Raw genomic sequence first — 19,798 nt, 5'->3', positions numbered from 1 at the left:
ACTTCTTGCCAGACAGCTCAAGTTTCTTCACTATTATAAGAATTAGGAAGAGATTTCTCTTTGTGTAAGAAATTCTTTCCCTCAAGAAATGCTGAAGTTATGCTGCAGTAACACAGCAATGGATTTTGTCTGTTGAGATTTTTTTTCTGTTTTAAAAGAAGACTGATGCCCTTAAAATGTCATATTTATCGAACGAAAAGACATTCAGTCTTTCATTTTGTCTTCTGATGAAATAATTCTCAACCCAAATGTCTGCAATTTGTGTGTTTGGGCAATGCCACACAAGTAGTTTTATTAAGAGTCATGTCTGTTATTAAAACAAACAAAGTTTGTCTGATGTTGGGATTCCCGCTTTCTCCGAGGGTTTTTGTTTGCTTTCTGCTCTCTTCAAGCAGTAGTGGGCATCTTTTAGATGTAATCATACAGAACAGTTTCTGGCAGGATACTGTGATGCAGGACAAAATTTAAAATTAGTAAGTAAATTCACTTTAGATTCACAAGTAGAAGTTCTGGTCAAAGTAGGTCAAATGATGTAAGGAAGGCACAACATAAAATGTGTTTGTCTTATGTCAGTGTTACTACACTGCATTAGAAAGCATTTTTCAATTGCAAGGACAGATGCATCTTGCAGGGAAAATGGGATTTTCCAATTACTCAGATAAATTTTGTAGTTCAGCTTCCAAACAATCCTCTAGTAAAGTAATTTTGGCCATGAAACCAGTTTTGAAAACCAGAAGTTGTATTTATTTGTCAGTATGCATCCTAAGAAGTATGAGTTGCAATTACTTGTTCCCATAGTGCACACCTGGTTTTTGAGATGTGTAGCCTTCTGCAAATGCAGTTTTCAGGTATCACTACGTGTCACTACTCTTTCTTCTGACAAGAATAAGCATTATCAAGTGAAGAAAAGTTGGGGGCGAGGACACCTGGCATGAAGTATGCTCCTAGTTGTGGGTCACAGCAGTAATGCTGTTAGCAGATGATGTTTTCCTTGCCTAGCTTTAAGTTGATAAGGCTTTTAATAGGATTTGCTTTAATGAGGCCAATCTCAGTTGTTAGCTTGCTTTTAAGTTTTGTTTCACTTGATTTTTCTTGCTCTTGCCACCCAGCAACACAGGTCTCCCACCTGTTCAAAAATATTTTTGTAGTCTGCTGATTTCACATAGATGCAACATTCACTTTTGGAAGTACTGTACCTTGTTTGCTGTTCCTTTTTTACTTTGTTATATTTAAATGGCTTTAGAAATTGAAATGAAGGCAAGATAATTGATGCCACCACCAGCCTAAAAAACTTGTGCCAAAAGAGAGTGAAAAAGGAGCAAAATGTGGAGTGCAATGTGATAAGAAAAAGGCTGTTGAGTTTGCATTGTTACAACTCCTCTGGTTTGTTACTTGAATGTTTTGGACAATTCACTGTATTTTTCTCTAGCACTAGTTGGTGACAACCTTCTGATGAAGAAGCTATGCAAGCCCAGTTTTGAGTTTATTAGTGTCTTCAGAATGTGGTTCAGGCTCTGCAGAGGTAGTAGCACTGAGTAGCTTTCTGTAGATATTTTACTGTAGATCCTTCTGTTAGCATCCCTCTTCACTGTGTGATCTGTTACCCATTTTTTATTTGATAAATGTTTGCTCCTTTGCCTTTTTATACATTTTAATAGCACGTTACTGTGCATTGCTGAACAGTATGGTAAAGGTTAAATATTGACACATTGGATAAAGAGAAATAAGTTGGTTTTCATCTAGTATCTTTTAACAAACCTGTAATAAAATTATTCCTATGTAATAAATAAAATACAGGTTTGAAATCCAGGGGAAGGGGTGTTGCTGAGCAGAACCCTTTAACATTAAAGATTCCATGTATAATTCACCATGGGTTGTGAAAATAATTTTATGTGGGAAAAAACTTAAAACTACACTAGAAAGATCCTATGAATTGAACTTGAAAATAAAATTGGCTTATCAAGTACTTTGTATTTGGCATTATTGCAATTTGAAGTGAATGTTTTAAATAAGTTATACATGTTTCTTACCTGAATCAATTGGGTTAGCCACTTCAGGATACAGATAAAAGTAACTTCTCACTAACATTTTGGTGTGTAAACATAACTTTAAGACTTCTAATACTCTGTGCACCAGTTTTTAACTTACCATGCTGCAAATAAATGAAAGAATAAGCATTTTATTCTATTTATTTTTCTGTGCCTTGCCTCCTCACCCTCCACAAGTAGATAATAAGAGATTTCTTTGGGTGGCCAAGTGTTAACATTTAATACTAAAAAAACCCCAACAACTTGCTGCAAATAATTTCTGCTTCTGACATAGAATAGAGTTTGTAGAAAATAGATGTTATTTTGTGCTGTATTTTTAAACTTCTCTCATAATAAGGCAGGTTTAGACATACATTATTATGCCAACTTAAAGATGACTAGTTTCCAAAAAGCAGAATCCAGGTAAGGTGGTTATACCTAAAACTGGATTTTAGACAAACTAATGCAAAGCTGAGCAGGTCACAGATGGGGTATTTCAGCCCCAGTCTAGTGTTAGCAGAAGGTTTGGATCCCCTCAGAAATGCAGTAATTATGTGTGTTCCCAAAGGCTTTCTCTTGCTGTTTTGTTCCCTCCCTCCAGCTCCACCAACCTAAAAATTTTGAAGCAAGTGCTTTCAGCTGGGTTTGTCAAAAGCTTCTTGTCTGAACAATGCTGGATATGTGTCTAAACTGATGCTTGGGCTTCTGTTACCTTCAAAAGGTGGGTTATTTTTGGTAGATTGTACACAAGTGGGTTTCTTCAGTGAGATATCATCCCTTTGGGTCTTTGAAGGGTTTGAATACTTTGAAATTTTCTGCTTGCCCTATAGAGAAAGATTTAGGTTTGATATCCTGGACAGGCAAGTCTGCCTGTGTGTCTTGAATACCAGGGGTTACTGAAGACCAAAGGCCTCTGTCCAATTAGATTTTCCTATTCCCTGGATCTGCACACTGCACATCTGATTGTATCTAGAGCATGTGAGGAAATGGTCTGGTGGGGGACTAGAGCTCCAGTTTGGGAAGAGCCTGGAAAGTAACTTCTAGGCCATTGAACAATCTTCAGCATTATTTTTAATTATCTGACTGGTGTTTCTCAGAAAATTGTCTTTAGACTTGAATATATTGTAAGATTGTTAATTGTGATACAGTAATGTGATTTCTTTTTTGTTAAATGTATATGAATGATTATATTTTGTCTAAATATGTTAGGAAAGTTTCAGAGTCCACAGAACAGTGTTAACTGTGTAGCTAGAAAGAAGCAGCTGCAGAAAAAGTATGTTTGTTAAAATTCAGCTAGTTCAATCTAATTAGGTAAGAATTAACACTGGGACAGCAAGGAGCTCTAGAAGTTGAACTGCAAAGTTGGAGGGAGGGTGGTGGAAAAGCCAGTGCTGCGTGAATGTAGCAGCTTTGTTAATGGGCCTGAAGTCTGGGTGCATTCAGCAAGGAAAAGGTGCTTATCTTGCAGCTGGGCTCAGTTGGTGTTGCTGTAAGACCCTTGAAATGCTGGCCTTTAAAGGGTAGACCTAACATCAAACTTTGAAGTAGTCAGCCTCCCTTTAGCTTGGAAATGCATACAGATTTCCAATAGTGCCAAATTATTTTCAGATCAAATGAAGAGGGGATTGTGAGCATGTGATTATATAATTTCAATGCATTTATTTCCAAAAATTCATGCAGTAGAAGCATAGTGTATTAGTCCAGTTCCTTCAGAGATTTTATTGATATTGATTGCCAAAACTGTCAGCTTGAGAAGAAATGGTAGCTGCATCCCACTTCTATAAACCTGAGATGCCTCTGGCTTGGAAGGGTTGCTTTTATGTCAGTGTGTGCTGCCTTCTCCTGAGATACTGTCTGCATGGGCTACATCTTGTTCAAACTAGCCTTAAGTTCCTCCTCCTGGGTTTAGGTTGCAAAACGTCAGTGAAGAAGTGTCACAAAATAAATCTTACCTGGGAATATTTTTCTTGTTTCACATTGCTGAAATGTGGGAAATAAATTTCTGAAGCATTGCTTTAATTGAAGCATTCTCTAAGTAACTATTTTCCTTAAGAAATGCTGCTTTAGTGAGTGACCTGCATGTGCTCTTTAGATGTTGTCATGCCATCTTTCTGCAAGTTATCCTCTGCATCCACTTGGAGATCACACTACTGAGGTCATAGGATATAATATTAGTATGTCCATAAATTATTTTCATCTTTTTCAGAAATTGAGATAATTGAAAAAGAGGGGGAGTGGGAAGGTTTATCTCTTACCTTTGAGTAACTGGAATTCAGGGAAATGCTTGCTTTTAAACATTACTGAGACTTGATATGCCAAGATATTTATAAACTGCATAGGATATATTACTCTGGCTAAATTTGCAACAATTACCATTGCCATTTTCAGTCATAGTTTTTTCAGAACTATTGGATTTATCTCTAAGTAATCTTTCCTGTGATAGCTCTAAGATAATTTGCAACTATGGAGGATCTACTCATTTCCTAGAAACAGTAAGATATGGTTTTCCTATGTTTACAAAGGAGTTGTCAATAGCTTTCTGTTGATAATTATGCTGCTTTGGATTCCTCCTTGAATGGTGGTTTTTGTCTGGAAGATGTGGAAAGCAGCATGGTGACCGCTATAAACTGGATAGGGCTAAAAAACCCCTTGCAATCTACAAAAAAGGTCTGTGTATATATTTTCATACTGGAAGCAAACTTCCCTTGGAATTTCTTACACATTGCTCTGAAGCATTTTAGTTTTGAAACCAGCACAGTATTGTGAAGAAGCCACTAGTCAGTCTGATCATGTAATTGTTGATGCTCATGCACCGTTTAAATGAATAAAAGTATGATGTGATAATGCTGAACTCTTAAGTGCAGTTGTCACTATTTGTACTGCTTTAATAACCATGGCTATTGAAATGGTGTATTGGTGATTGCAGCATCTGACAGGACTCTTAAAGCTGTTTTATTGCCTTTTGTGCTGTGGCATGCTAGGTAATCTGTGGAGGGGTTATTTCGCCCTGTGTGTGTCATTTCCCAAAGTAGATAATTGTCTTTTCTCTGAGATATTTCATAAAGCTGTCCTGAAGCACTGAGAAAATTGTTTTTCAAGAGCCAAAGTACTGGAGTATCTGTGTAAATCTGTGGTGTTTAATGAGAATTATTGGAAGTTCCTGTTCTTTGATGTAGCTTTAGAAAAGAATCTAAAACTGAATGTGGTTTTAAGTTACCACATCAAATGATTTAACTTTAGAGTTTATTCATAGCGATGGATGATGACTCATTTCTTTATCATCACAGGATAACATCTCAAACAACTCTTCTCTCAGACACACTTCTACCTGTTTGTCTTGTACCAGATACTTTTTTTCCTCTCCTCACTTGCTGGATTGCTTCAATTAAGCACATACTTATCTTTTCTGCATTTCTACCAGCTGGCTTTTAAGTGATTGTCTCTCTAGATTTATTGCCTTATTTCCTTGCTGGTGATGCAAAAATGCTGGAAATGAGTTTCTGTAGGAAAGAACCTCAGTGGAGTTAGGAAATCTGGGTCTGTTCCGTGCTCATAGCTGTTGCAAAAATGCTGGAAATGAGTTTCTGTAGGAAAGAACCTCAGTGGAGTTAGGGAGATCTGGGTCTGTTCTGTGCTCATAGCTGCAAAACCTACTGGATGGAACAAGAATAATGAAGATATTTAACATAAGTATCTTTTCTGCATTTTGTTGTGGTGCTGCCTTGCTTTTACTGATGTTAATGAGGACCACTGGCTTTCCCCACACCTCCTACAGGAGGTAGAACAGTTGCAGTAAATCCTTAGTGACTGCATCATGGACATTGGCCAAACAATTCTGCCTGTAAATTGTCTGCAAATTTGGAGTGTCCTGAATATTGCTAGCATTCTAGAACATTTCTTTGTAAGTGAAGTATTTGTAAGAAAACAAACAGTAAGTTTTTAATTTTTAAATTGGTGCCACCATTCTACAATGTTTTAGGTTCTGCATCTTAAAATGCAGTTGGGGTGGTTTCTGGTCACCAGTTTTTGGAGCTATGTTGCACTAACTGTAAATTACTGCACCAGCTCATTTGTATTTCTGTAACTGGACACTGGGCTTGCAAAGCAGCGTGTTTAATATCAACAAGAAACCTCCTGATTGCTGGATCCGACATGGAGCCTGCCAGTCAGTTCTGGCATGAAGAATGGCAGGCAACAGTTGAAAATACAGGAGAGGGAATCCTCAGCTTGGACACAGCAGGGAGGAGGACCCCTGCTTTTTAGAGTTCCTTTCACAGTAAAACTACATGGAATTAGATTTATGTACTTTGGAAGGCGGAAGGACTGAGTCAGTCCAGTTGGAATTTGAACTTTTGTGCTCGGGCGCTTCGATGATTCCAACTCTGAGCTTACTGCATCCCTTTAAACAGTATACAAGAGCTTAGTGCATTGGGGCAATTAGTCTGCAACCTGTTGTTGCTATCTGCAGGCCAGATTTTGGGTTTAGTGTGACTTCAATTTCCAATTTAAAGGTTAATTATTTTTTTTTCTAATGGTGTTTTTAATTGAGCATTTCAGAATCCACTGTTTAATACTCTGTATGTATTCAGTATTGAATGAAATTGATACATAAAAGATGATACATGCAGTACATTTTCACATGCAACGGGGCTTTGTTTTTCATCTTGCAGTTATTAGATAAGCAAGCTGGAACTCAGATTGTGTCTCTTTGTTCCTTTGAGGACCCTAGATCAGAATTTCCCTTTGAAATGCAGCTGCTCTCCACCTCTCTCAGCTGCTTTTCCTGTACCAAATCAAACATCAAACTTCTCATGCCGTGTTTAGCTTTATTTGGCAAGCACACAGTTTGAAACTTGGTATTTTTTACACTCTACATAGCTTCTGTCAAGAAAAGAAAAAAGCAAGCTGTGTGTTGTTTTTGAGGTGCTAAAATAGAGATTGTTCCTGAACATTTGATCTCTCTGTGTTCAGGGTGGCCAAAGGAATATCTTATTAATGCATGTAATATTAATTTAATACCAACTTTGCCTTAAAGTACTGTCTTGTGGTTCCATGCTGAGGTGTGTGCCCTCAGGCACAGCTGTAATTATGAATAAAATGTGGTACAGAATGCAGCTGTATTTAAAAAGTGCAGCAGATTTTTTGGGCAAGTGAAGTGGGAGAAATTGAGGTGTTGATAAAGCTTGGGCTGCTGGGACACAAATACCACCAGCCTTGTGACATGGAAAGCTTTTCTGAAAGCTTGGTCAGGTCTGTGTTTGCTCTGCCCAGAAGCAACACTCCTCCTCCTCTGTAGTGTGTGGCTTTCTCCTGGGCATCATCCTGAGGGACAAAAGGCAAGTGCACCAGGCATCCAGTGTTCTCCCCAGGGAAAATGGTTATTTGAGCTTGCTGTTATTTGATTTGCACCTTTCTTTGACTATTGTGGGGCAGGTATGACAGAGCTGAGGCTTAGATATTTAGTAGACTCTGTCATGAGTAGTGGTTTATGTTCAGCTTTTCAAATTTGACACCAAGCTCTCCCTTGCCTTTTAATAGAGATGACCCCTTACATGGGTGATAGGGATTATAGGCTCAGTATTGACAGATTTTGTGTCAGGTCTGCATTAATCTTGCTCCTCGACAGTTTTAGCAGTTGGTGATTGATTTGGGTATTTGTTGGTATCCTTTATTTTGCTGTTATCAGCCAAAAGCAAGAGGTACAGATGCAATTTCTGATTTAAGTCCTTTTTATGATGTTTGCTGGCTAAGCCACCAGTGCTAATAAGCTACTTTACTCTTAAGCTTTATCAGTTTGCTACTATTGTTGTTAAAGCCAAGGAAAGTACAAATCAGCCTTGTCATATCATTATGATGTAAAACAAATACTGGAGTTGGCACAGATACTGTAAAAGGCAACTCTGCTGTTACTTGTGTCTAGCTTGTTTAGAAGTTACTGTACTCAGACTTCTATTTTCAGAATAACAAAAATTGTTTGCTGAAAATTAATCTATGCCAAGTTTCTTGTGCAGTTGTAACCATTTTTTTGTTTGTTTCCAACAAACTGTAAAACAATTACAACCACTTTTTCTAGTCTTCTTTTTCCACCCCCTTATTTTCTTTGACCTTTTTTCAGAACTTTTTTGGCTTCCTTACTAGGTGTATAAATTCAAATTATGTATTGTTCTGAAATACTGTATTGTTCTGTGCTTGAACCACATCCTCACTGAACTTGAAAACTGACATTTGAATCTAATTTTTTCACCTTGCAAAAGGGAACTGCAAATAATTGCTCAGTTTAAAAAAAAAAACCCAACAACCAACAACAAAAACACCCACAACACAACAACCACACCCTACAGTTGGGAATTTTTGCTCATGTTCTTGAATATCTTGGGCACAATCTGCCTGTTAATAGTTCCTATCCAAAGGGATGAGGAGGCAAAGAAGATTATTTTCCCGGTCATTTCTGCAACTGAAGAAAACTTGAGTGTCTAAAACTGGTGTTGGGAGATACAATGAGGATTTTCCAGCCACATCCAATTAGAACTTCACACAGCCCCAGTACTTATTGTCATTTCCCTGGGTGTTTTCTGGAATGACAGACCAAAGGACTTGAACTGTGCTGTAGCTCTTGCAGGGTCAAGGTGCAGACATTTCAACCTGTTCAGTGTATGTATGGACAAAGAAAAGGTGCTGCCTTCCAGTCAAAGCCAAAGTAACTGCATCCAGGTCTTGAGTTAGTTTGGATGAGGAGGTCACTCCTGAAGCTCTCCATCACCCCCACTTACCCACCTGCAGTTTTTATTGCAGAGCTCCCTGAACACTTCATTGAATTCCTTTTGGACAAAACTAAATGAAGACATACTTCAGGAGTGTTCCTGATATGCTCCAACCACAAATGCTTCCCTGTCTGTAGGACTAAATTAAAGCTAATTAAAGGAAAATTTCATTAAAATGTGCATAGACTGGACAACTGTTGACATGTCTGCTTTTATGGGATTGCAGAACTAACAGGCATAGGCAAATGGTGCTACCCTAGAGCTGTGCTGCTTTTGCTTACATTGACTCTACCAAAGACCAAAATGAGGACATAGAATTTCTTAACTTCCAAAATAATTCCAGAAAAGAAAAAGCAATTTTCAAACCATGATAACTACTGGCAGATTTTCCTACCCAAGTTTGTTAGCAGTGTGATGCTGCACAGGCTGGGAGTGAGACAAGTATTTCTCTTCCTGCTGAGGAAGCAGTACCTGCAGTCTTGCACATCCTTACTTATTTTGTCTTGCTTCAGTATCCTGCTGTGGCTTAGAGTTTTTTTTTTAATGAAGCTGAAACCAACAAAATGTCTTGAAATGTTGTAATCTTTACATTTCATTTCAGAGCTGTTCTGGTGCAGCACAGTGTAGTGGTGGAAATAGTGACTAAGGTGGGGGAAGTCACAGTGGTGTTAGCAGGATTAGTTCTAAGTTGTGGATGCGTTTGTTTTGTGGCCTGCTTCTAACGTGGTGCAGGGGAAGAACTCACAACCACTCTGTTGTAGAGCTTTTCAGGAAACAATTCATGGGGTGTTGTAATGCCTCTGCTCTCATAGGGACTTCAATATCCCTCTGAAAAACTTGAGGGATAAGTTGTTTGCTTATGCTTTGTTTGCTGAGCATATTGCTGAAGAAGGCTGTCTGGGCAATGGCTATTGCCACAATGGAAACCCTCACTTAGCCCTTTTCTGTGCCTGTATGGTGAATGCTTCTTGGACTTGCACTGACTGAACGTGGGATCCAATAGTGAAACTTCCTTGTGCCCTGCATTGTGATTTTCATTGACAGAGAGCAGCTCAAGCCATGTCCAGGTGAGTCACACACGCACAAGGAGCTGCCTGAGTGCCTGTTCTGTGTTCTGTCTGTAACAGACCAGTTTGGGGAAGGTGGACAGAAACAATTGCAAAACTATTTGCAAGCACAGAACTAAAGCTGATGAGACTCAGCAGCTCTTTAGGCACCTGACTGGACCTGCTTAGAATCCTTTATTTTTTTAAATAAATCTCCTGAAGAAAAGCCATTGGCTTTTATGTCCTGTCCCTTGGCTAAAGTACCATTTCTAAAATGAAGTAATTTCCTTCTTATTCTGGGAGTTGCAAGGTTGGGTCCTAGAAAGGACAACAAATTACTCAAGATGTTTTGACAAGTTATCACTGAATACAAGGGAGTGCATTTATATAGTGCAGAATTTGTTCAGAAACCTTCTACTGTCTCTCTGTCACATTAAGTGCTCACAATAACACTGACTGTAATCTTTCTTCAGTCTGATTAAATCTTCACCACATTTGTAGAAGCTACATTTTGACAGGCAGTCATTAATGTTTATGAAGCATGTTGAGAATGAAAAAGATGACTGGTAATGTGAGAAGCTAAGCTGTACTTGATTGTTCTTGTGCCCAGTTGCTCAAAGTACAATTGTGTGTACTCATAACAAGGGTTAGCTTGGAAACCAGCCATCTAATTATTCTGATGTCACAAACATCACTAATCAAACTCTCATTGATCATGCAAATTGGGAAACTTCATCAAGCAGGTTTCATAGACGTATTTCAAACAAGTTGGGCACCTTCCAGAGATCAGACTGATTGTCCTGTGATAATGCCAGCAGGCAGCAATCACACCTCCCTGATGGAGGGTGGAATGCCTACAGCTCTAGGGAGCACGTTGCCACCTTTGCCAGGCAAAGACAGTGACGCTGGCATGGAGCAGGGGGAAAGGGATGGCTTTGTGGTGCAGGATTCAAAACAGAGTCTGGGTTTGGTCCTACCTGCACAGTATTGATGGATACAATTAAAAGATAACATCCTCCCCTACAGCTGTCTTCCTTCCTTTTTAGTAGCCATTTGCAATATGTCACAAAGTGTTTCAGTCAGGCAACTGATGAGGTGCCCTTTCCATTTAGTTTTTTTTTTCCCAGCTGATGTGGCCCATCTGTTAGGTGTGACTCAGAGTGGTGAACAGATGTTGAATTAATTGTGGAAGTGTCTGTTACCCACCAGGCTTAAAAGTGTTTGCCCTCCAAAGATGCTGGGCGAGGGTGAAACTTGGATTAAGCAGGACAAACAGTATTTTTGTTTCTCTCAAATGGATCTGATGCAAATACAGGTGATGAATTTCAATTCCATATTTAATTGTGGCAGTTGGTGAGTGTCCTCCTGCTGCTTTATTTTCAGGGAAGAGTGGTCTGGGTTTTTTTTTAGTTTCTGAGTTCCTATGTCATAGCCCCTGCCCTTCAGCCTACTCCAGCAAAAGAGGCACACCCAGTTAAGCCTCAGTGACTTCATTTAGTTACACAGCTCTGGATGTGACAGTGGTGGATCTTTATGCCTGCATGAAAAATAATTTCAGTTGTCACCATCTTTTTGAACCTATATAAGTTGTTCTGTGATTCCTATGCAAGCCAGTGAGGGGTGGCTGTCACTGTAAAGCAGCAGCAGCCAGAGCAGCATGTACAAAAAGACATTCTGCAGACAATCACCCCAGTTTTGAGAGGCTTCACTTCGTAATGGAATTGGAACACTCCAGTTTGTCTGGTCATGCACAGTCTCACATGGATTTACTGTTCTTATCAGTTGCTCTTGATAATTGGCAAGTCCAAAGCAAATATTTAATTCTGAATCATTAATTTCAACTTCTTAATTGAAAGTTCTTTAATTTGAAGAGGCTTAGCAAAATGTTTCATTAAATCTGACAAGTTTATAGGCCCTGATTTTTCAAAGCACTTGAGTTTTACCTTAAGTGTCTCCAAACATCCAGGTCTTAATTTATGCAAATATCTGAGGGGCTGGTGAGTGATACTGATCACTGAGGATGCTAAGACAGTGGCTAGTCTGAAAGAAATTTACTGCATAGCCTTAGCTGTGGCTTAGAGATTGAAATATTTACTCCTATTGAAATATTTACTACCTCAAGTCACACAGAGTCTTGGGGAATTGCTTGATGGTCCTAAGAGTTTGCAAACCCTTGAATACAGTACAGAGAAAAAAAAAAATCTAGTCTAAAAGATAGTTATAGGAATCAGTCAAAGGATGCAGGGAAGACTTTTACTCTCCAAATGCTTTCTAACTAGGCTGGCTGGTAGATCTCAGATTCAGCATCCTATTTCCAGCTCATAACAATCCATGAAAATTAATTTAGGAATTGTGGTGAGGAAATTATCTAACTTATGCCATGTTCTTTAGTTTTTCTTTGATAGTTGACAGTTTTGTGTAGTTCTTGCAGGTATTTTCTTTATTTGTGAAATGTCTTGAATGGAAATTCCAACCATCTTCAGCCATGTAGCACCTTTCATTAGAAAGAGCTTGTCTGTGCAAAATATTCAGTCATTCAGACAGCTTTTGCATAGATTCTAATCTATGTTGTTTAGATTGGCGCAAAAAATTCTCAAATTAAATTTTCATTAAATTGCTGTATTGGATAGCCTTTTGGAAAATGAGATGGAGGGAAAAAACCCAGTGTTTGCAATTAAACTAGAATGTGTTAAGAATTATAGAGAACCTTCTTTTAAGTCACTTTTAGAGTTAATTTTAACAATTAGTTCTTTTTTCAGAGATAAATATCTTCCTGAAATCCACTCTATTCCCTTAAAGCATCTCCTCAGAGCTGAAGGAGACTGGAGAGTATCAAGAACCTCATCAAGAACTGAAGTAGGAACAGTAGCTTTGATTTTCAGAATCTGCATAAACCCAGCTATACATGTCTAAATGAATAACCAGCAAGAGCCAGTCCTTTGTCCTTCACCTTTTATAAATGACCACGGTGAAATTACAAAAAAGTCCATTTATCTTCACTTTTCACCAAATGCTAGTATTGATTTTAAAGCTCCCCACATTGTGGAAACCCACTGTTGTGATCCTCTGTGCAGTGCTGTCTCATACTCTCCAGTCCCTGAGCTGCTGTTGCTTCCAAGGAAATGTGGCATATCCAGTGTTGCTCCCACGCTTGTATCCATGCAACTGCCTTTGGCTACTGCTGAAGAGTGTGACACTCCTTCAGCTGCTCTTCTCAGGACTTGTGCTCCAGACCCTTCACCAGCTTTACTGCCCTTCTTTGAAAACACAGCTAGTTCAATGTCTCTTCTCTGTATTTAATTATCTTACTTAATATGCACATTCATATTCTTAAATAAAAGTGATCCTCTGATAAACAAAACACATTTTTGGTGTCCCCAGGTTTGTCTCTAGAATGGTGTTTATATCTTTGACAGACATTTTAACACACTTTGATTTTTCTGTACCTAAAACCTTTGTATGGCTGTCATTCTTTCTAAGTGTTAGCCGGACACTTATTTCTGACTGCTGCTGCTAAGATGGAAATGAAAAAAATTCCATGTGTTTCTCTGAGTTGTGCCAGCAGGAGAGTCATCAAAGCTTCTTCCTTCTGGAAAGAGGCCAGACATTCTAACAAACAATAAACTTAAGTAAAAAGAAGACAGAGAAAGCATGCAGGCAACATTTTTTAGCTGAAGGAAAAAGAATCTGTTTGTGTGTGCTGGGAAGACTGAAAGAGTTACATTTAATTAGCTTTGGAGAATGTGGCTGCTACTCTTAATTTATGATGATGTATATGAAGCATTCACAATCTCTCCCCCTAACAGAGCCATGCTTTTCCATGCAATCAAAGGCACGGGCAAGATTTATGTCAGTACTGGATTGCATCTCAGCCAGGTTCACTTCACGCATCTGCTTTAAAACTTGATAAACTTAACCCGGAGCCGATTGCGCTTTCTTAATCCTTGCAAAGGACACCCCTTTCACAAGAAGGGAGCTAGGGCTCAACCAGATGCTTGATTTCAGATGTTTGAGGGCACCTCCCTTGGCCTTCATCTGCTGGTCGGGTGGGTGGGTGACTTACAGCTCCCGCATGCTCCCAGCCAGGCCCATCTGGGTGTTTGAAGAACTGAAATACTGAATTGATTCCATAGGATGGAGCTTGGCTTGATGGCCAGGAACTCACAGCAACAGGACCCTGAGAAAGGCCTGGAAAAGGTTTTTGCCAGCTAAGTGCTGGTATGTACAGTGGGGCTCCCTCCTGCTCTCTGCTGAGGCAATCAGGGTTTGTTAGTATACGTGCATGGAAAAGCCATTCCACTGCTGCCTTCACAAATCCAGAGAACTCCAGGGGTTTTTAGCTACATGGGCCAAAGAGTAAGCCCTTTATCCTTATTCTTCATTTCACAAAACAATGTGGTATAACAACTCCTGGGTGTGTATGAATTAGTGCCACCAAAAATCAGCCAATGCTGCATCTGCCAAGGAAATCCTCAGATTGGAATCCAATTCTTTAGATCAGAACTTCTTTAGAAGTGGCTGGTGCTTATGATAAGATTCTTAACACTGATGTGCAGAAAATATCATAGTATCTTATTGTGGGCAAAGCTGTATTATTTACCTTTGATAGAGTATGAAAATTAAAGGGAGTCAGGAGTTAAGCAAAAGCTTAGTGATACAAACTGATGCTGACATACACAGATAATGTCAACTGATAGCTTTTTGGCATTATGTATTGTTTTATAATTAGGTAATTAAAGCAAGTCTGTACAAACTTTAGCTTTCAGGAAGCTGTAAAGATAGATGTAAAGCTATATTTAGCCATTAATTTCTTGTCAAATCTGTCATACTTTCTCATAAAATGTCTAGTAAAGAAGCTTAAACATGCACAGTCTCATGCATTTCTTCTAGAAACTGAAGTATGTAACAGTGCAGCCCTAGAATACCGAAGTACAATAGTAAATATATAACTTTTTTCTCTTCATTCTTTTCAAATTGAAGATGTTATTACAGCTTTAATCTTTTAAAGGCAGGAGAGCACTTAAGTCCCACCAGAAGCCAGTCCCACTGACTTGGCTGAAATTGTGCAAAAATGTCAAGCTTTTTAAGCAGGTTCTCTAGACTGAGAACTGAAGCTGCTGGTTACTGTTCCATTGCCAGAAAATAAATCCTAAGACTTCACAAGCAAAGAGATGTTATTTGAAACAGCACAGGGTCTTTTTTTCTGTGTCTTGTAGGTCCAAGTAAGTATTGTACACAATATAAAGGCAGCTCATGACAGACATGGAGGAGCTGAGGATGAATGCAGGCACAACAGCAGATTCATAGTAAAAAATAATCAGAATAAAAGCCTATAGAAGAGGCTTAAACCTAGGATGTCAGTTAAACTCTCAGTTGTACTTAGAAGTCAATGAAACTTTGTATCTGTAGCTTGAAGACTAATTTTGGTTCTGTATATCTGAATTTTTAATAATTTGTCCAGTGGATTCAGTTTCTCTTAAAAATATGCAAACTAACTTGCAAAAAAGCTTTCTGCATTTTTTCAGGGACTAATGGTGAGGGGTTCTTTGCACACTACTTTTAGTTTCAATAGACTGACATTTTTCACAGAATCAGGCACCACAAGCTATACAGAACAGACAGAAATCTATCGTGGACATCTTTTGTGCTGGGTATTTCCTTCCAACACTGAATACACTAAATTGAGGAATTCATGTAAAACTAAACTGCGTTAAAACAAACTGACAAATCATGGATGCAAAAAGGGCTGAACTGACTGATACGAAAATTTCCTCAATTCTAGTTGTGGGCTTTTTTGGGGGGTTAAGACTGTTGCTGAACAGTCCATACTGCAACAGTCAGACCCTTTCACAAAGATGTGGGTTGCTGCAGCCACGTGCTTGGTCTATTAAAAGTGCTTAACTATCCAATGTTTGATCACAATGCATTTGACTGCTCACAGCACTAAAACCTGTAGAATTTCTAAGGGCATGTTCATTACTAATCCAACCTGAACTTATCCTGTTTGCAGCTGCTAACACCCAAAAAAAACCAGATAAATGAAACAAAATGGGTGAGACACAGGCAAACTGAATGCTGCCAATATCGATTGCTTTGCATCTTGCTTTACACAAGCAGTTTCCCTTCACTGGGAAAATACTTCTGGCAATTAAATGAACCTTAAGGTGCTCTGGGGGCTGGCACAATTTTACTTCCTTTGTTCCTCTCATGCTTTATTTATGACCTGCCAAGTGCTTGTAAAAGAAAAGCCAGGGCTTGCTCTCTCAGCATTTCACAAGGCTTTTTAATTATTGGAGCAAAGCTTGAACCTCACTAGCATGCTTTTCTCTTTAAATTTTAGGTAGAGTACCATTAAAAAAGCAAAATAAGTTGAAATACTGGTATCTGAAATGTTTTTACCTTCCTAACTGTGTTGTTATAAAGATATTTCAACAGTGATAAGGGGCTGTGGTCATCCCCAAATCTGGATGAACACAGTTTTCCCAGTGCACATGTTTCCATTTGCATAAAGGTATGTACAGTTATTGGAGCTTCCAATGTATAATTCTTTAAAAAGGACTGGTCATAGTAGTTCCACTGCAAACTCCATCAGAAATCCAGTTTCAATTTTATAACTCATTCTCTAAATTAGACAACACAACAGTGAGTTTAAAATACTCTGCCCTTTGCATGCACCTCCATTGTTTGTTAACCCTGTTGTCCCCATCCCCAAAGACAGTATATGTTCTGCTGAAAAGCTAAAAATTTGGTTTTAAGAAGGTTTAGATTGTCTTTTGTCAAAAGAAGATGTGAAGAGATTTGGAAAACAGTGCCATTATAGGCAAGAGAAGTCATAAATTGCCTTAACGTTTACGTCTTGGTACTTCAGCTTTTAAGTAGCCAGAACTGGAATTGTTTGCCTACCAGCTTCCATCTGCTAGTGATGGAATAGATTTGCTGTAGCTACTGGAAGGAAAGAACTTTATCATGTACATCAAGGAAAGAGGTTTATCATGTACTTTGACACTGGTACTGGCCTGCTCTGCAGAACAAATACTAAACTCTCAGCAAGGGATCCAAAAGCACATTTGGAGATCCAAGCCCTTGCCTGTGTCTTTGCTAACACTTCTTTTCTCTGTTTTAATTCACTCACCAGAGGTAGTTAAAACAGCAACCCGGTCTAGTGCAAGGTGTCCCCTCCCATGACAGGGGGTTTGGAATGAGATGATCTTTAAGGTCTCTTGCAACCCAAACAATTCGGAGATTCTGTGATTTTCTGTGTATGGGCCCATTGACACCCCACAGGAAGGAGGGAATCAGGCATGCTGGTTTTAGTTAACTCTGCAGAATGGCACTGAGACCCAAATGCAGCACCAGCCTGGCGCCTCCTGCAACGAATTTATGGGACTCCTGAGCACACTCATTTCCTCCTCACGAGCCATTTCTAGCACATTCTCTGCCCCCATTGCAAAGTAAATACAGTATGTTGCTTGTGACTGCTGATTTGCAATAAGATTTTAGTATTGTGAGGCTCTAGAAGGTTGGCCAAATCAAGGCTAGGGGTTTTTTGCAGTCAGATTTTCAGTATTTTATTTCTGGTTTTTGTGTTTTTGCATGCAAACACACACATATTTACTTTTGTCAGGTATAGGGAATTATAATCCAGCTTTAAATTCAAATAAACATATGGGCTCATATGCCTAATGCCACAGCTCTATAGCATAAGTATACTACATGCAGACCAGTCCATATAGGTTTTTTTCTTCCTTTAAGGTGGCTTTATGCAGGAGGAGGACAAATGACATCTGAAATTACCTGGAATTAGACCAATGTAGCAAATTGTGAGCTATGTAGCAAATTGTAAGCAAGAACTGATTCATCCATGACAGTTACATCTCCAGACTTTCCCTTCTAATGGGTTTGTAATTGTTTAATGCTTTGGTTTCAGGCTTTTAGGCTCTCAGTGTCCAATATGAAGGAAAAACTGGAAAAAATATACGTGACTGACAGAATCACAAAATGGAGTTGGGACACACAAAGCTCTGTTTGGGACCACAGCAGAGCACTCTAGCATTGAAACTGCTATAAACACACTAGGTCACATTTAACGTAGAAAATAAATGTAACTGGGACCAGACTGAGGGAAAATCTCTACATCCTCCAGCAATTTTTCTTAATGTGATAGATTGCAATATATTTTTCCTACTTTCATCTCAGGAAAAGGGAAGGAATGAATTCTACTAGGCTGTTTCATCTGAGGGAGTGGAAATTCACTGTGTACACTTGGATGAAAGTTTTTACTCCCAGATTTTTTGCAGAATAATAGCTTTGTAGCCAGAACTGTAACAGTTCCCTGAATAAATGAGGCCGGTCAGGCTGGAGGGACTGGAGGTGACTGTACAGCCTTGTCAAAGTGGATGGGGAGGAGGGTGCAGTGCAGCAGGGGCAGACATCAGAGAACCAACATCTCGAGGGGAAAGGGGCCCCCATCAGTGAGCTGTGGAGTCACACTTCAGAGATTTAATACAACAGGGTATTTAATACAACAAGTACTTAGAATTAAAAAATTACCTTCATCTTCTGCAAGTCTTGTTCTGCATGAGTGGTGGGTCTTGGCTGGGTGCTGGTAGCCTTTCTGGCCTGCTTTCATTATAAATTACTGTTTAGGAATTGTCCATAAAGCAGTATGGGTTTGTTTTTAACAAAGATCACGTGATAACTGGAATCACGTACTAGCTGTAATTTTCTTACTTCTGCCTAGAACATAATATTTTGACACAGCAAATAATATGGATAACTACTGTTCTCATCTTGCAACAAACAGACCACCATGCACTGTTTCTGAGCTCTCTGTCTTGTTCAAGCAATGCTCAACAGTAAGATGCCAGCTTCTGGGGGTTTGCTGCACCTCATTTTATAACAGCTTTTCTTTCTCAAGATTTGGGTTGCAGGAATAGGGAGACTGCAGTAGAACAGAACTTTGCTAAAGAAAAAAAAAAACCCAAACAATCCCTCCTAGCACTTGCACAGAGCTTGGAAAATGTGAGTCAGGTCCACTCTCAAGCTCAGAAACCAGAAAGCAAATAAAAGAACCTAACAATGTTGCCCAAAATAAATAACCACAGTGTGGAGGCACCTAACTGGGGGACGTGTGGAGGAGAAGTTATTCATTTTTTTTAAATCCTCAAGCTTGGCACATGTGCCACAAACTAAACAAACAAATTGTTATTGGAGTCAGGAAGGGACAACTAATGTAAAACAGGCTGAGACATAAATTAGTAGTCATGGTAATCTGTCACAGGTGAGTGCTCCTCAAAGAAGGGACTTGAAATGCCAAACAAACCTTCTACTGAAATCCTGGGAATCTGTTTATCCAGCCACTTTATTTTAATCTAAGAATTAGCTACAGCTACTAGGAAAAATTCATATAGAGAAATATAAGCACTTCAAACTGTTATAAAATAATTAGTAAACTTCTTCCACGGCTTCCCTGCCATTGTAGCACCTGTGCAGCCATGTGCAGTACCCAGTCACAGTACGTCAGGCCTCCCTAAATCAGAAGCCATGAAAACTTTAAGCACTGCTTTTTTCTTTTGAAACTCCAATGTTTTATGGAATACAATTATTTTTCTTTGCAGCCATTAGAATTATCAACGGCAAAGAAAATAAAAGGCTAAATTCCAGCATAATCTTAGCTCCAATGATGGAGTTTGTGGTTTTATGGGGAAAAAACCCACTCATGGTGCAAGACTAAGGATAAAACAATGACAGCTGGTAACAAGTAAATGGGCTCATCTTCTAAATGCTTTCATACTCACAGCAACTGCTTGAGCAACTTTGCCAAAATTTGTCAGGAAATGTCATATTATTTCTTTATATTCGTTCCATGGGTTAGTGCTGTCTTGTAACATTTCAGTATCAAGACAGTACATTAGGCTAAAGAAGGTGATCATATGAACACTAAGCAAACTGTTAAGTAGCTGTC

The sequence above is a fragment of the Passer montanus genome, unplaced genomic scaffold, assembly GCF_014805655.1.
Source record: "Passer montanus isolate IOZ18808 unplaced genomic scaffold, ASM1480565v1 scaffold16, whole genome shotgun sequence".
NCBI lineage: Eukaryota > Metazoa > Chordata > Aves > Passeriformes > Passeridae > Passer > Passer montanus.
Note: the sequence above shows the minus strand (reverse complement) of the source record.